Source organism: Orycteropus afer, unplaced genomic scaffold (genome assembly GCF_000298275.1).
Source record: "Orycteropus afer afer isolate SDZICR_OR568_19922 unplaced genomic scaffold, OryAfe1.0 scaffold00018, whole genome shotgun sequence".
NCBI lineage: Eukaryota > Metazoa > Chordata > Mammalia > Tubulidentata > Orycteropodidae > Orycteropus > Orycteropus afer.
The window spans coordinates 7,570,107-7,587,746 of record NW_006921605.1 but is presented as its reverse complement, the minus strand read 5'-3'; positions in this window follow the sequence as shown (position 1 = coordinate 7,587,746).

Here is a 17,640-nt window from a genome sequence, read left to right as displayed (position 1 = left end):
AGACAAAGTATATGTGAACTGCTGTATGAAAAGTGAATTTACTCTGTAAATCTTCACCCAAATCAAAATAAAATTAAAAAAAAAAAAAAGATGCAAAAGTCACCATGTCACCACCTCAGATGGCAGACATACTGTCTGGGAACCCTCTGCAACTCCACCCAGGGGTGGCCAGGTATAAACCCAGGGCCGGGGCCACCTGGCAGTTGCCCTCAGAGACTGGGGACAGTGCCTGTCACAGCCCTGTCTCATCAGCCTGCTAAAGGCTGAATTTGGTCCCCTGGGGACAAGCCACTGGCCTCGGCAAGCTCCCCCTTCTCTGCTCCAGAGTGTCCTTTGTCCATTTTGTTTTTGTTCTCCATTTACCCTTGATTTCACATTGAAGTCCCCTTTGGAAGGAGAAGAGAGAAGATGGAGGAAGAGTCGGGGCAGTAGTACTTTCAGGCCCTCCCTACCTTTGGGGGCAGTTCCTTGGTGGATTCTTATGAGCTTCTCCCTGCTGTTCCTTGTACAGTAAAATCTGCAAAAGTCGGAGACCATGTAAGGCAGAAACCTGTCAGAGAAGAAAGACTCACATACTGTCCACTAATAAAGACAGAAAAGTACCAAGACTGCACCCTGTCAAAGGCAGAAAACCTGCAAGACCCAGAAAAACAAGGCAGGCCCGTGAAGTTCCGGCTCTCACAGGTTTCACTGTAAAAGATTTCCTTATGTCCCAGTGGGCCATTTCTCTCACACGCACACTCCTGTCTGGGTCCTTAGACTGCCGACTTTCACAGACTTACTAGGTTTCTTATATTGTATCCATCCTGCGAGGATGGCATCTCCCCAATTTATTGATGGAGGCCAGAGATGAGCGCTCTGCCCAGTACCCCGCAAGAGCAGACCTGGGTCTTGAACCCAGGACGTCTCCTCCAACCCTAATGATCTTTTGTCTACATCAGAGATTCTTAAAACAGAGAACAGGGAGGGGCCCTAGCTCTCCTTCCCACAACCCTTCCCTCTCAGGCATCTCAGAATTTTCAAGGACAGGGTGTGTACAATTTTTAATAGAATGTTTGATGTTAATATGTAATATTGTCAGTTTATAAGGAGGGAATCCCACTGCTTTTATCAAAGGAATCAGAGCAGATTGATAGGAACCTTTCCAGGGTCAAGATGCCCTTCTCTTAGCCATTAGAGAGATGGGAAAAAAAAAAAAAGGCACTGTCAGCAGGCCTATGACAAAGAACAGAGAGGCAACACACATTAGGGGAGCGGGAAGGAGCCAGGAATCCCCACGGGGTAGGGCAGGCTGGCAGCCTCCCTAGAGAGAGGCAGGCGTGACTTGAAATAGACTTCAACCTGGGGAAGAAGAAGCAGAGCAATGTATTCTGGGTCTTGGAGGCATGGAGCAGGAACAGAGTTTAGGAGATTGTTAGAGAGGTTGTGGAAGGAAAGATAGGGCAGAAAGGCTGGGACCGTGAGCTGGAAGGTGCTACCAATGGCAGAGTGAGAAGTTGGAGCTTGCCTCTGCAGGCTTGCGGAACCATAGCAGGCTTTGGAGCAGGGGAGTGACTTCAGCAGTCTGGTGTTCAGGAAGCTGTCTGGCACCGGAGTGAGGGAGACCATATGGAGACTGTTTCAGTTACCATAAACAAGAGGATATTGAGGGTGTAGCTGATAGGGGGAGGGGAGACAGGGGAATGATAAAATAAGACTGGAATAGACAGTTTACCAAAGAAAATATACACACGGTCAATGAGCACATGGAAAGATGCTCAACATCATTCATCTTTGCTGTGTTGTAGGTTGCAGTCTAGTCAGCTGGCTACAATCCATGGCTACTTTAATTATAACAGAACAAAACATTGCCATTTTCATGGTCATTGGTACGTTTGAGTCCGTTTAGAGAAATTTAAATAAAAAAAAATTAGATATCACTTCAGATCTACTAGAATGACTAAAATGAAATAAGTTGGTAATACTAAGTGTTGGCAAGGATAGGGAGCAACTGAACCTGCACACATTGAACAGTGAGAGTGTACAAATGGTGCAACACCTTTGGAAGCCAGTTTGGCAGTTTTTCATAAGGTTAACTGTGTACTTGCTCTATGACCCAGCAAGTCCACATGAGGAACGAAGTCCCAAGAGGAATGAAGACACATGTCCACATGATGATTTGCACCGAATGTTCAATGTTCGTAGGAGCCTTGTTCATAACAGCCAAATTGGAAACAGCTGACAGGTCCATCAACAAAGGCCTGGATGAATAAAAAGTGATACATTCAATCAACCCATGCAATAAGAAGGGACAGCACTCAGGCAATAAGATAGATGGGCTGATAAAAGCCATAAAGGGTGAATCTCACAGAAAGAAGCCAGACACAAACAAGTACTTACTGTGTGACTCCACTGATAAGAAGTTCAGGAACAGACAAAAGTAATGTAGACTGAGAGGAACTGAATCAGGAGTTGCCTGAGGTGAGCAGGGACATTAATTGCAAAGGAGCAGGAGGAAGCTGTCTGAGGAGGTGGAGATGCTCTTGACTGTGGTAGTGTTTACATGGGTGCATACATGTGTCAAAAGCCATAACCCACATGCTCAAATGAGGTGCATTTTATTATATTTAGTTATATTGTTGTTTTTAGTTGTAAATGAGTTGATTCCAACTTATGGTGACCTCATGCATGACTTTGGCTGTCATCTTTGAGGAAGCAGATCGACAGGCCTTTCTTCACAGTGCCTGCGGGGTGGGTTTGAACCAAACTTCACCACCTAGTCAATAAAGTTGATTAAAGGAAAAGAGTGAAGATTCTCCTTTAGAACAGAGAGAGCTTTGTTTAAGCCCAACACACGCATATCATCAGATACACCAAGAGACAGGCAAAGAAATAAACAAAAGCATTCATAGCAGCAATAATCAAAACAGGCACCAACTGGAAACAACTCAAATGTAAGCAACAGTTGTTGTTGTTGTTAGGTGCCATCAAGTAGTTCCCAACTCACAGCAATCTCACGTACAACACAAAGAGCAGTGCCTGATTCTGCTCCCTCCTCACGATCATTGCCATCCTTGAGGCCATCCTTGCAGCCACTGTGTCAGTCCATCTTCTTGAGAGTCTTCCCCTTTTTTGAGGACCCTCTACTTCACCAAGCATGATATCCTTCTCCAGGGACTGGGCCCACCAACAGTAGAATAGATAAATGACGTGAGTATACGAAAGTCATGGAATACGATACAGTCCAAACCTAATGTTGAACAAAATAACCAAGCACAAATGCCCATATCATTATGATTCTATTTATATAAAGTTTAAAAGCAGGCAGAACTCATCTACGGTGTTAGACATTAAATGGTGGTTACAAGTCAGGAGTAATGACCGGAAGAGGTACAAGGGAGCCTGTGGGGCTGGTAAATGTTTTGTTTCTTGATCTAGGTGCTGGTTCTGCTTGGGTGTGTTCAGTTTTTACAATTTCATTATGCAATATTGTTATGATTTATGTACTTTTCTGTATATGTGTTTGTCTTAGGCTGGGTTTCACCAGAAGCAAAACCAGTGAAGTGTATATACACAGAGAGAGATGTATTTTAAGGAAACGGCTCACACTGTTGTACAGGCTGGCAAGTCCCAACTCCATGGGTCAGGCATCAGGCTGGAGGTGTCTCCTTACTCACGTAGCTGCAGGGGCTGATGAATCCAACATCAGCAGGTCAGATGGCAGGCTGCTGGCTCACTGGCTGCAGAGGTGGACAAATCCCAAGAATCAGAAGTCAGGTGATGATGAGCTCGAGGTAGGCTCCAGAGCAAATCAGAGCCTTACTGGACTATCCATTTATATACTGGAGTCAGGCCACACCCCCAAAGAAACTCCTTTAAACTGATTGGTTGCTCATAGCAGATCTCATGATGGAGGTGATTACATTATATCAGAACACAAAATGGAAAATGACTATACCATTACACAACTGCCAGATTACATCATGACTGCCAAACCACTGAGAATCAGGGCCCAGCCAAGTCGATATAACAAACTTAACCATCACAGTGCTGTCATTAGTTACTGTCAGTTGATTCTGACTCATTGCAACCCCACATGTCAGGGTAGAATTGGGCTCTAATTCTAAATCACTGCCGTCAAGTCAGTTCGGATTCATAATGACCCCTCCTTGGGTTTCCAAGGCAGTATCTCTATGGAAGTAGATTGCCCAGTTTTCCTTCCAAGGAGTGGCTGGTGGGTCTGAACCTCCAGCCTTCTGATTCGCAGTCAAATGCCTTAGGCACTGTGCCACCAGAGCTCCTGGAACTGTGCTCTATAGAGTTTTGAAGACTGTGCCCTTTTGGAAGCAGATCACCAGGTCTGTCTACTGAGGCACCTTTGGTTAGTCAAACCTTTAACCCTTCAGGTAGTAGTCTAGTGCTTACCCATTTGTACCACCCAGAGACTCTACATGTATGTGATATTTTAATTAAAACATTTATTTTTAAATTGGTAATCCTTTTCAGTGGTGTAACTCAGAAGGTAAACATCATCATAAATTCCACACAGTGAAGTGTTGAAAAGCAGGGTGGGGCTGGCCTCTGGGTTCCCTTGGCCTTGGAGGTTGGCAGGTGAGCTGATATCCCCATCCCTCACTGTCACTCTGACCTCCTAGCCTCTGGTCCTACCCCTTTCTGCTCCCAGGATTCTGTTTACAAAGGTGAGAATGAATTATCCAAGCCTGGCAGAATAGGTTCCAGGTGTTTGGCCAGTAGGCCAGCACCTATCATGGCCCTCTGCTTGGTTCCTCCCAACAAGCCTTGGAGGGCCCAACGAGCAGGCCTGGGCAGGCTCCTTAACCTCTGCTCACAGTGAGCACTGGTCTGCTGCTACAGCCGAGACAACCAACCTCCCCTAGGCCTGCCTCTACCCCTATGCAACCCCTCACCTATTTGCACAAGATTCAGCATATGTGAAGTACATAGCCGGGCTTTGTAGTCAGACCAATTTACTTACTGTCTATGTAGCCTTGAGGGAGTTACTCAACCTCTCTGAGCTTCAGTGGTTTCATACACACTCAAAAACAGACAATTAAAGGGGTGATGTAAATAGAAATAGGAGTGTTACTGTTTTCTTCCTGTATCCCATTAGATTTTGTGTGTGCCCATGCCAATTTGGAGACCCCTGCCCACAGCCTAAAGCCTACATTGTTCAGTCTGGCCTTCGAAAGCCTCTAAGTTCCACACCCTTGTCTAACTACTCTCCTGCTTGGGCTAGGAGACACAAGGCACCTGGACAGGTGTCACTCTTTCTCACCTTTATGTCTTTATTCCCGAGGTAATTGTTTCTATTCCCAACCCCTATCCAAACTCCTCCCATCCTTGGGGTTCCGGTAACTTCAGACATTCCTGCAAAGCTGTTTTCATGTATTTCATTCATTCGACCAAATTTACCATTACATAACTGCCAATTACATCTCAACTGCCAAACCACTGAGAACCACTAAGAATCAGGGCCCAGCCAAGTCGACATAACAAACTTAACCATTACAGTGCTGTTGTTAGTTGCTGTCAGTTGATTCTGACTCATCGCAACCCCACGTGTCAGGGTAGAACTAGGCTCTAATTCTAACTCACTGCCATCAAGTCGGTTCCGATTCATACCAACCCTTCCTTGGGTTTCTGAGGCAGTATCTATGGAAGTAGATTGCCCAGGCATTCCAGCTCTCGGGATCCTCCCATCCCTCTGGCCTTACAGCATCACCCAGCTAGCATGAGACACTAGTTGTCATTCACTGCCTGGCAGTGATGGCTCCCATGCACTAATCTAGCCATAGTATTTAATGTGGTTCCGGTACCTGTGTTGTCTGCCTGTGTTAGTCAGAACAAGTAACACCAGCTGCTGTAACAAATCACCCCAGTGCTAAACACAATGCAAGTTTATTTCTTGCTCATATCACAGTCTGATGAAAGTCAAGTGACCCTCTTCCAAGTGGCAACTTGGGGATTCAGACTCCTTCCAGCTTGGGATGCCTCTATCTCCAACACAAAGCCACCATGATTGTCGTGGGAGTGGAAGAGAGTATGGGAAGTTTTATCTCCAGGTCTGGAAGTGGCACAGGTCACCTCCCGTCAGTGCTCAGCATTTACCAGCTGATGGACAGACTGGTGAGAGTCAAAAGGAGAAGAGGATGGAAGTCGGTGGAGAGACAGGCCCTTAGTCTCCCTTGGATAACACTGATTCCTGGGTCCTCACAAGGAGCTTGGCACAGACTCAGGAGAATGGAAGGAGGAGATAAAAAGTTACAACAAAAATATATTAAACTGTAAATATATATGTGTATATATATATATATATATATATATTAAACTACTTTACTCTCACTAAGATGGTTATCATCCAAAAAATGGAAAATAACAAGTGTTGGCAAAGATGGGGGCAACTTGGAATCCTAGTGCATTGCTGGTGGGAATGTAAAATGGTGCAGCTGCTGTGGAAAACAGTTTGCAGGTAGCATAGTGCCTAAGGCACTTGACTGCTAACCAGAAGGCTGGCAGTTCAAACCCACCAGCCACTCCTCAGAAGGAAGATGGGGCAATCTACTTCCATAGTGATACTGCCTCGGAAACTCAAGGAGGGGTCGCTATGAGTCGGGTCTGACTCAACAGCACATAACAACAACAACAACAAAATGTGTTAAATATAGAATTACCACACAACCTAGCAATTCCTCTCCTAGGTATTCACCCAAAAGGCTTGAAAGCAGAGACTCAGACAGACACTTGGCCACCAATGTTCACTGCAGCACTATTCACAATAGCAAACAACTCAAGTGTCCATCACCAAATGCATGGATAAGCACAACGTGGTCCATCCCCACAATGGAGTGTTATTCTGCCATAAAGAGAAATGAAGTTCTGACATGCGCTATGACATGAATGAACCTTGAAAACGTTATGCTGAATGAAAGAGCCAGACCCAAAGCTCAAACAGTGTATGAGTCCATTCCTCTGAGAAATCTAGAGCAGGCTGATTCATAGAGACAGGAAGTAGAACAGAGGTGATAAGGGGCTGGAAGCAGGGAAACGGAGTAACTGCTCAATGGATGCAGAGCTTATGTTTGGGGTGATAAAAAAGTTCTGGAAATAACACTGATGATTACACACCTTGTGACTGTACTTAACGCCACTGAATTATACACTTAAAGACAGTTAAAATGGTCGATTTTATGTTACGCATATTTTATCACATACAAAATATGACATGGTGATGATGGTGCAAATACCAAACCCAGGGTCTCAGCCTAGAGCTAGTGTCTGCCTCCCAGGCCTCGCGGATTAGGTGCCCCTGCACCCGCTCAGGTGACCGTGGCTGAAGATGATCCTGGCTCAGCCTTTCTGGGCTGCCCGGAGTTCCCCACCCTGAGGGGGGCGATGATTCTACCCTTCCACGATTCACATCTTCATTTGCTGGGTTCACGGGGTTAATTACTGTTGTGGTTGGGGTTGGGTAGGAAGGAGCCCCTCCCTGGCCCCAGGGCCTGGAAGGGAATCCTGAGAGGCAGACAAGGATGATACGGAGGGCAGGTTCTGAAAGACTGGAGGATGGCATCGGGCTGGCTAGGGAGGCACCTCCTGGGACAATTTAACCATTTTGATGCCCTGAGCCTGGCTGGCCGGGTCCTTAACTCTTCCTTGTCTCCTTAACTCTTCCTTGTCTCCCACCCAGTCGTACAACCCCCCATATCATCAAAGCCCCAGTGAGGTCGGCTTGGTGAGGCAACTGGCATTATTCACAGGGGTGGGGCCAGGTGAAATAGGGGAGAAGAGGCCTGGCTGGCCTGTGGCTCAGATCCTGGCACCACACACTTCCCTGGCCCCAGTGGGGCAGGGCCACATCTACTGGACGTCTCAGCATCAGCCTCACTTTTGAGGAGCCTACCCTGGCCTCCAGCTTCTCAGGCTCCCAGCAGCAGCTCTGCAGGGACGGAGTAAGGTTGGTGATGGGCTGAGACCAGGGAGTGAGAGGAGTGAGGAAGAGGGGTTGGCAGGAAAGGAAACTGAGGCCCAGGTACCTCTTCAAGTTATATAGCAAGTTAGTCCTTGAAAACCCAAGGCTGGAACTGTTGGCAACCTCAGCCTCATACTGGGGAGGCTTTTCATGGGTTCTCTTGTCTCCCCAGGGGTCCCGTAATCCATCTCCTTGCATCTGGCCAGCACCACAGACCAGGGTATGTGGATTAGCGTAGAGAGTGTGTGTCAGTCCTGGTGAGGCCAGTGCTGAAGCTGAAAGAAGAGTGAGGGCTACAATGCTCACACTGTGTGACCTTAGGAAGGTGGCTTGACCTCTCTGGGCCTCAGTTTTCCTGGGAGAGTGATTTGGAGTGGATGAGGGGGATGCCATCTGCTTCACAGGGTTTCTGGAGAGAGTGGGTGAGGTGGTTTCTGTACTGTCAATATCAGTGGGCCGCCACATGGGGCGGGGGGCAGCAGTCGGTATCATCATCGCTAATTCCATCCCCTGAGTTAGTTAGTGTAATGATGATGTCATTGAATCATTGATACTGTTTAATATTAACATAGGATGGTATTGATAATGATCATGATAAATGGCTTCCATTGCCAGTCAGAAAACAGTCTGGAATGCTCACTATTTCTCTCCGCTCCTTGCTCATGTTTCCCATGTGTGTGTGTGTGTGTGCATGCACATGCATGTGCGTGTGCATGTGTGTGTACAAGGCTGGGGTACAGGCTGCAGACCACCCCTCCCAATGGTGCTCTGTGGTACTGAACAGGGCCTGCAGAAGGTGCAGTGGGAATGAAGAGGGGAGTTTGAGGACCAGTCAGGATGTCAGTTTGGCTACCAGTTCTGGGTGCCCAGGCTGGCTGATGCCCAGGGAGCCCTCTGCAACCCCCAGACTCCTGTCTGCTGGTGCCTTGGGCTGCTCTTCCACCTGCTAGATGTCAGGCCACAGCTAAGCCCTTTACTTGAATCCTCATGACTGACTTGTGGTGGAGGTCCAATTATCCCCATTTGCAGATGGAAACATCAAGGCTTAGAGAGGCAAATTAGCTGCCCCACTAAGGGCAGAGCTGCATATACAAACTGAACACCCCAGACCAGGAGAAGGCCCTCCCAGGCCCCTTGGTACCCAAAGAGTGGGATTTGCCCCTTCCACACCCCTGCCCCCTGGGGCAATCGCCTCCCCCTACAGTCCCAACTGGAGAGAGGGCAGGGGAGCCCTAGTTCAGGGTGAGGGACAGGGCAAGAGGAGATAGTGTGGCCGGGAGCTTTGTCCTTCCCGCTCAAAGGAGCTCGGCCCTGAAAACAGGTGATGGGCAGGAGGCCAAGTCTGAAAATAGACTCTAGACATCACAAAGCCTTCAGTGAGCAGGTGTGCATGCACCCTCCTCCAGGAAACTCAGAAGACCAAGCAAAGACAAAGCAAAACCAGAGACTCACAAACACTTAGCTCACCAACAGGCACAGCCCTGCAGGGAAGTTCTGGGTCCCACTAAGCCCCCACCAAGTTCACCCCATGCATGTCAGTGTCCTCACCCAGGTGCTCTGAGTCTACATCTCATAGACACACACACACCTGTACACGGGCTCATGGCTACACACACCTGTACACGGGCTTATGGCTACACACACCTGTACCTGGGCTCACAGTACACACACCCGTACATGGGCTCACAGTACACACCTGTACATGGGTTCACAGGTACACACATCTGGACATGGGGTCACGGCTACACACAACCATACATAGGTTCACAGTACACACACCTGTACACAGGCTCACAGTACACACACCTGTACATGGGTTCAGAGCAGGCGCACACACATGTATACAGGCTCACAGTACACACACCTGTACACGGGTTCACAGGTACACACACCTGTACATGGGTTCACAGGTACACCCACCTGTATACAGGCTTAAGGCTACATATACCTGTACACAGGCTCACATGCACACACACCTATACACAGATTCACATGCACACACACCTGTACACAGGCTCACATGCACACACACTTGTACACGCATTCACAGGTTCACACACCTGTACATAGGCTCACCGGTACAAACAGTACAAACACCAGCACAGAAGGCTGAACAAGAGGAACCCAGGAGTGGAGGAAGAGGCTTCCCGCCTATCCCATCACCCCAAATCCTGCCAGCTGAGCCCCCGCTCCTGGCCTGGGGAGCCCCCTGTGACAGGTGAGAACCTAGCGAAATGGCTCAGTGATGGGGGTGGAGGGTGACGGGGTGCCACAAGTTTGAAACCTGGGTTTAAATCCCACCACCCTGGCATTTCCACAGTCAGGGGCTTAGAGAAGTCACTAACCCTGCCTGAGTCCTGGCTTCGTCACCCTGTGGGATGGGTCAGGACGCTGTCTCCTGGGGTCGCAGCAGTGGGTGCCCAGAAGGCACTCAGTACAAGTCCGAGAAGGCAGCTGAGCAGCCCCGAGAGGGACAGACTGGACACCCTGGCTCACCCTCCCAGCAGGCACCTCAGCTGCAGCACCTACAAAGTGGGCCCAGTAACTAGAGTCTCCCTGCCTTTGCCCACAGGGAGCTCGGGTGGCACTGTGGTTAAAGCACTCAGCTGTAACTAAAAAGTCAGCAGTTCGAACCCACCAGTCACTCCAGGGAGAATGATAAGGCAGTCTGCTTCCATAAAGAATGTCAGCCTTGGAAACACTACCGGGCACTTGTCCTCTGTCCTATAAGGTCACTTTGAGTCAGAATTGATTTGATGGCAGTGGGGTTCTTTAGGTTTGCCCTTGTCCACTTAAAATGGTGTTGTGAGGCCCAGAAAGACAATGGTGTGAGGGCTGGTTTGGATTCTGTGGGATCCAGAGAGCCCTGTGGGGCAGCAAGGTCAGGGCCCAGGCTCAGCTGTTGTCCCTCCTGCCTCACCATCTCCAAGAATGCCCCACTCCCGCCAGGGCACCCACCAGAGGAGCAATTTTCTGGGGTGTGCATTTCCAGATTGTGAGAGGGTCCTCACTGGCCGCAGCCCCTGAACACTGGACCGTGGGACCTACTGGAACCCAGAGAAGCCAGAATGAGTGAGGGGCTACAGGCCTTGCTGGGCTTACCACATTACCTCCCTGGTCTTTCTCTAAAGATCAGGAGTTGGGGGCTCTGAATGGACTTTGCCAGAAGTTTCCACCTTAGGCTTCAAAGCCCATCAGGCTTAGTCATTCAACAGTCAAAACCGAGGCAGGACTGGCAGAGGTGAGAGGTGGCCCGACCGGGTGCAGCTATGGAGTGTCGGACAGGCAGAGGCAAGCCCTGTGCATCCCCACTGGCTATGTGGGCCTGAGCAGCGACCCAGTGCTCTTGGGCCTCATTTTCCTCCTCTGTCAAATGGGTTTAACAACACCCAGGTGCTGGGTTGCCATACAATTAACTGAAATCACACATGCCAAGTCCTGAGGCAGGCAGATCAATGAATGCTCACTGTCATGATGAGACATGACAATCAAGAGCAAGCCTGTCCAGGCTTGAGTTCTGGCCCAACCACTTCCCAGCGTGTGACCGTGGGCGTGCGTTACAGGCAGCTCTATGCCTCAGTTTCCTCACTTGACAAACAGAAATCAGAAAAGTGCCTGCCTCCCAGGGCCGGGGTCAATGTTGCTACTACTACTAACAGGAAGTGAGACTTGGCCTGGAGCCCCAAGCTGCACACATACTATGTACCAGGCAAAGTTATGGTATTGATCTCCCAATGAGCCCAGGGAAGGCATCTTTACCTCCATTTTATGGAAAAGGAAATGCAGACAGGTTACCAACAGTCAAGGTCATTGCCGGGCAGTGGCAGATGCAGGATTTGGACCTAGGTCTAAAGATCCCTGAAGGTCCACATTCCCTATGGCATCCAGACATGCCTTCATTGGTTCTGCAACTGCACCTAAGAACCCAAGAGTTCCCGGAGGTGCACAGAGAAGAGAAAAGAGGCTGACTGGAGACCCAGGGTAACAGGGAAAAATGGGCTGGAGAAAGAGCGAGAGACTGGGAGACAGAGGGTGGCAGGGAAAGGCGGACTTTCTGGTCTCAGACTCCACCGTGGCAGTCTCCCAGACCTCCTGTCCAGTGGCCCCGACCCTGTCCTGCCTCTCATGCCCAGTCCCCCAGAGCAGGCAGGTGCTCTGGGTCAGACTATGTGCTTGGACTCCTGAGGTAGCAAGCGTGCTTGCACCCAACTCACTGACCTTGGCACATGCCCAAGTCAAGGGAACCCCAGATCAAAGACAAAGTCCACCAAAGGGTACAGGCGCTTGGATGCGGGAGAGGGCCACCACAGGCCTTCTGTGGTTGGACTTACAGGTTCCAGGATCAAGGGAATCTGGTTTGAGGCCTGGTTCACCCACCTGCTACCTCTGTGACCTGAGGTAGATTCCAGCACTGCTCTGAGCTTCCATGATTCCACCTGTAAAATGGGGATAATGATGACAGTGTAGCACGTATTTTATAGGGTGTGCCTCCACTGTGTGTTCGAGTGTCAACATGAAAGCTTGCCACCCTGGGATCTCTCAATACACTGATTTCAAGTGAAAACTTAAAAGGTCACCCTGGAGAGCAGGGCAGTCCAAGAGACCCACGTCAGGGAGCCTGAAAGCCCAAATTGTCCTTCACCCACTGTTGTGGGACCTTAGAGCACCATGTAAGCTATCTGATTCGTGGAGTGGGGCTCAGAATCCCTCGCCTCTCTACCTCCCTGGAGGAGGGGAAACTTGTGATAAACGGTCACATTCAGGCAGGGGTGTAACAGAGCCAGAGGGCAATGTGTCTGCTACTCCCTCCCCAGAAAAGATGGCCACCTCCTCGGATGGCCCAAGATCAGCTCTGGTTTCCTTGGTGGGAGGGTTCCTCTCCCTGGATGTGGGCTCACTCTTGGCTAGCTGACCCCCCATCTCTATTCCTTGACCACTGGCTGGATTGCCAACGCCCCCTGCTGGTCAGCAGGGGATGCCTCGAGTGATGTCTGTAGGTTAGGTGGTGGCTCACTGTCTATCATGTGGGGCTGGGGAGAGGTGACTGGCTAGGGCTCACCTACTGGGCTGGGTCAACTGCGTGAAACGTGAGGCAGTGTGACCTTTATATGCATGATCACTTCACACTGATAATAACCTATGGGGTTAAGGCTTTCATTAGAGTATTCATTTTACAGCGGAGGAAGTAGACTCAGAGAGGTTGCATAACTTATCCCAGGCCACACAGCTGGAAAGGGGTAGAATCTGTTTTATTACCCAGATCTGGCTGCCTCCAGCCACCTCCCATATAAGCCTGACTTATCTCAAAGACCACGACAGACATGCACTGTGGGAGGACAAGGATGCAGTCTGCTTCCATAAAGATGTCAGCCTAGGAAACCCCATGGGGCAATTCTACTCTGTCCCTACAGGGTCACTGTGAGTCGCAATGGACTTGACAGCAGTGGGTTCCATGTTGTTACCAGATTCTAATGCTCAAAACACGATGAACCATTCATTAATCATTCTCAACTTTTTAGAAGCTCCCTAGCCTTGGTCTAAATTTTTAGGAGAATGAGTGACAGCTGAGTCCCTACCATGTAGAGAAATCTTCCCTTTGCTTGTGTTTCAAGTCCCCTCTGGCTTCCTGGAGTCGTGCCTGTTATTCCTGATGCCCCTGGCTTCCACCCTCGAGCTACGTTAACCCACTGGAGACCCCGCTCCTGCTGTGTCCAGTTAGTCTCTGCCTCCACCCCGAAGCGCCAATCCACTCCTGTCATTTCATCCCATGCCCTTCCCTGCAGCAGCCCAGAGCAGGTTTTTCTTGAGGTAGGTGCAGTAACCAGGGTGGCCAGCAGGGGTCGCAGGGCAGTTGAGCCCGTGGCGTGTCTGAGGGCTCTGGTCTCTGTGACCCTTGGGAGTCTGGAGATAAGGATCACAGCTGTCCTAAGTCTGCGTTCTGGGACTGCACCAGCGTGGACAAGTCCCTTTCCCTCTGTGGCCTTCTTTTCCGTCTGTAAAGTGAAGGGAGGCGACCCAAGAGTCCTTCAATGGTTGCTAAGCAACCTGCCTGAATTGACATCCTGGGAACTTTTCTGATGGATGCTTCCGGGAGGGCTTGTCTTGAGCACCCCATGGCAGGAGTACTTGGCCCAGCACCCTAGGGAACGGAACAAGATAGCTCTGGGCCCTTTCCTGGACTTGACCAAGAAAACAAGGCCATTAGCTTAGAGCCTCATCCCTGGGAGAGAACCAAAACCAAATCTGTCGCCGCTGAGTTGATTCTGACTTATAGTGACCCTACAGGACAGAGTAAGGAGCTCTGGTAGCATAGTGCCTAAGGCACTTGACTGCTAACCAGGAGGCTGGCGGTTCAAACCCACTAGCCACTCCTCAGAAGGAAGGTTGGGCAATCCTATTTCCGTAGTGATAGTGCCTCGGAAACCCAAGGAGGGGTCGCTATGAGTAGGGGCCGACTCAACGGCACATAACAACAACAACAGGACAGAGTAGAACTGCCCTATTGGATTCCCTGGGCTGTAAATCTTTACAGAAGCAGACTGCCACGTCTTTCTCCCGTGGAGCAACCGGTGGGTTCAAATCACTGATTTTCTGGTTAGCAGCCAAGCACTTAACCACTGCACCACCAGAGCCCCTCCCCTGGGCAAGAGGGCATTCCAAACCAGGCTGCCCCCAAGAGCTCTCTGGGGATAGGGCCCTGGTGAGGACCACGGGGAAATGGAAGCCCCTTGGAGGCTTCCCAAGGGCAGGCCAGGGCATTGAGAACAGGGCTCATGGGCCCAGGGCCTAGGTGACAGGGTGGCAGCCTCTGGAGTGTCACCCATCCACGGAGAAGCCCAGGCAGGCAGGCTCTGGGTGGGAGAGGGGGAAGAACTATCCTCCCCTTAGCAAGACCCAGGAACAAGGCTGGAACTGAAGGCCTAGGAATGAGGGAGGGCCCTTCCAAGACCCAGTGGGGCAGGAGGGTCCTGCCCAACAGTCCATCCCAGGCTCCAGGACCTCCTCCAAGGAGCAGCCATGTCCTCACAGGCGCAGAGAAGACCTCTCCCATATGCGTCCTCTCACTCTCTGCCCCTCCCCCCATCCCCAAGTGACTAAAGAACAAGACGCAGGCATGACAGTGATGTAGAATGTTCTCTCCAAACATCATCATGAGGCTGAGGGAGTGGTTAGAAGGCAGCAGTGGGGATGGCAGAACCTCCCACCCAGTGGGAGGAGCTGGGAGGGGCTGAGTGGGAGGGAAAGGCCGGCGCCTGGGGCATGGAGGACAATCGGCACTTGGAGTGGCCCCAGGCCCAGGGAATACGGGATGGGACTGGGTAGGTTCTGGGTGTCAGTGGGGACAGCCAAGCCCTCAGTGCCCTGTGGTGAGAAGGACCGCCTCCTTCAAGCCCCAGCTCTGGGGGTACGTAAGGAGGGCAACTCCCCAATACAGGCGTGTCTGGGAGGGCCCCCCAAAACAGGCCAGAGAGAGGTCTGTGGTGTTCCTTGGGGTTCTCTCTTACCTGTCCCATGCCAAGGGGGCCAGGAGGGGCTGGGACTAGGGTGACCCACCTAGTGGGGCTGCCTCTCAGACTGATGGGTGAGGAGGAAGGGCAGGTCGGCGTGGGGGGGTGACACGCACATATATGGGGCCCTAAGAGATTCTCCCACCTCACTCCGACTGTCCCCCCACATCCGCCCCTGCCCTGGTGTCACCACCATCACAAAGCAGGGACGTATGGTGAGCTCATAATTAACCACTCTCCACGTAGATCCCCACAGCAGCCCCCTTCTCTACCACAAGGAAAGCCTGCCAACCACCCCCCAAAACAGACACTCACACGCACCTCGCCCTTGGAACCTGGGGACAACAGCGAGATGACCCACATCCTTAGGCTCCGCCCATGTCCACCTATAGGACTTCTGGACACTCAGCCACGCCCAGCCTCTTGAGGCACTCGATAAGCCCTTTCTCTAGCCCAGAGCAGCCCGCCAGGCCCGGGGCACTAACACTGCACATTGCTGCTCCATCCACCTGTCCGCTGAAGCACCTGGGGGCCAGGTGGTACATGTGAAAGGGCACTGGAGGAGGACAGGGCCGGGAGGGTGAGCTGGGCAGAGGACCTGTCACCTCCGCTCCGGCTTCGGCCATGGCCAGCGGATAAAGGAGCAGGGGCAGCCGAGCTCGGGGATGAGGGGGACTGAAAGCTGAGGATTTGGCTGAAGAGTCTGGCTTAGCCGCCTGTCTGTGGGTGGAGGGGGTGGGAGACAGTCCAAACTTCCCATCACGAAAGGTGGGAAGAGAGCAAGTCCCCAGCCTGAGCGGGACGAGAATGGCCTGCTTTGGAGGGGAGGGTGGTGGGGAGGCAGTGGCGCTGGGGCAGGTAGTGCCCTTCTGGCTCTGCCGGCCATGGCCCCATCCTTCTACCATGACGTGTCCCTTTTGACCGCTCAGATGGGGGTGGCTCCAACCTCTGTCGGGGGCACCGGCCCCTACTGGGCCCCCTAGGCCCCTCAGAACTGATGTTCTGCCCCTCGGGGTGCCTGCAGGCCTCCCATTTGCTGCGGGGTGACAGGCTTTCAAGGGTGATGACAGTGGTCCTTGCTCCTGGGGCAGGGGCCAGCAGAGCTGCAGGTCTGGCGACTGGAAGGGCTGGGCGGCCCCACCGTGGAATGTGGCAACTTGCAATTCATTTGGTCTGAGAAGAGGAGCCCCCAGTTATCTGTGGAGGAAAAGACAGAGACACAGCTCAGACGAGGGCCTTCAAAGGCATCATGGCTTTAGACCAGGGCCAGCATTTGATGACTTAGCCCCAGCACCCCGGACAGGTGAGGGGTGGCCTCCCCAAACTCTAACCCGACTGCCTCCCCACACCCACTCCTGCCCCAGCCCTCCAGGGTAAAGACCACAGGTACCAAACAGGGAGGTAATGTTACTGGGCTTTATGGGGTACCATGAGGGAGGGGTCAGGGCAGGGACCAGCCAACACCATAGGCGGTGTGTCCAAGGGTCAGGGCAGGGATGGGGCAAGAGCACAGCCAGTGAGCAGCCTTGGGTCACCTGTGATGGCTTTTGAGTGTGACATCTCTGCCTCAAGGCCTCTGCGGGCCCTGTTGGGGGCTTCTGTACATGTAATTGGTGGTGGGGTTCAGGTGCTGTCAGGCAAAACATCTGCCTTGAAGGCTTGCACAGTTGTGGTGACTCTGGCTGCCACCCACACATCCCAGGGGAGGTATCTTGTCCCAGGTCCCAGAGCCACAGAGACCAGGGATCAATCCTGGCTCTGCCCTGAGCAGCAGCAGGAGGCTGGGGTGAGCATTTGTCTTCATCTGTAAAGTGGGGACAGTATTGTCCACCTCACAGACAAGTTGGGAAGCACTCAATGAGACAACACACCCAAGGGTCTAGCCCAGCACCTGGGAGGTGGGAGGGCTCAAAACCATCCTGGGGGTGATTACTGCATCTCAGTGAGGCTAAACCCACTGCCCCTGAGGCAATTCCCCTCAAAGCGCCCCTAGAGGACAGAGTGGAACTGCCCTAGAGGGTTTCCAAGGCTGTCAGTCTTCACAGAAGCAAAGCCCAAACCACACCCACTGCTGTGGAGTCCATTCTGACCCACAGCGCCCCTAGAGGACAGAGTGGAACTGCCCACAGGGTCTCCAAGGCTGTCAATCTTCACAGAAGCAAA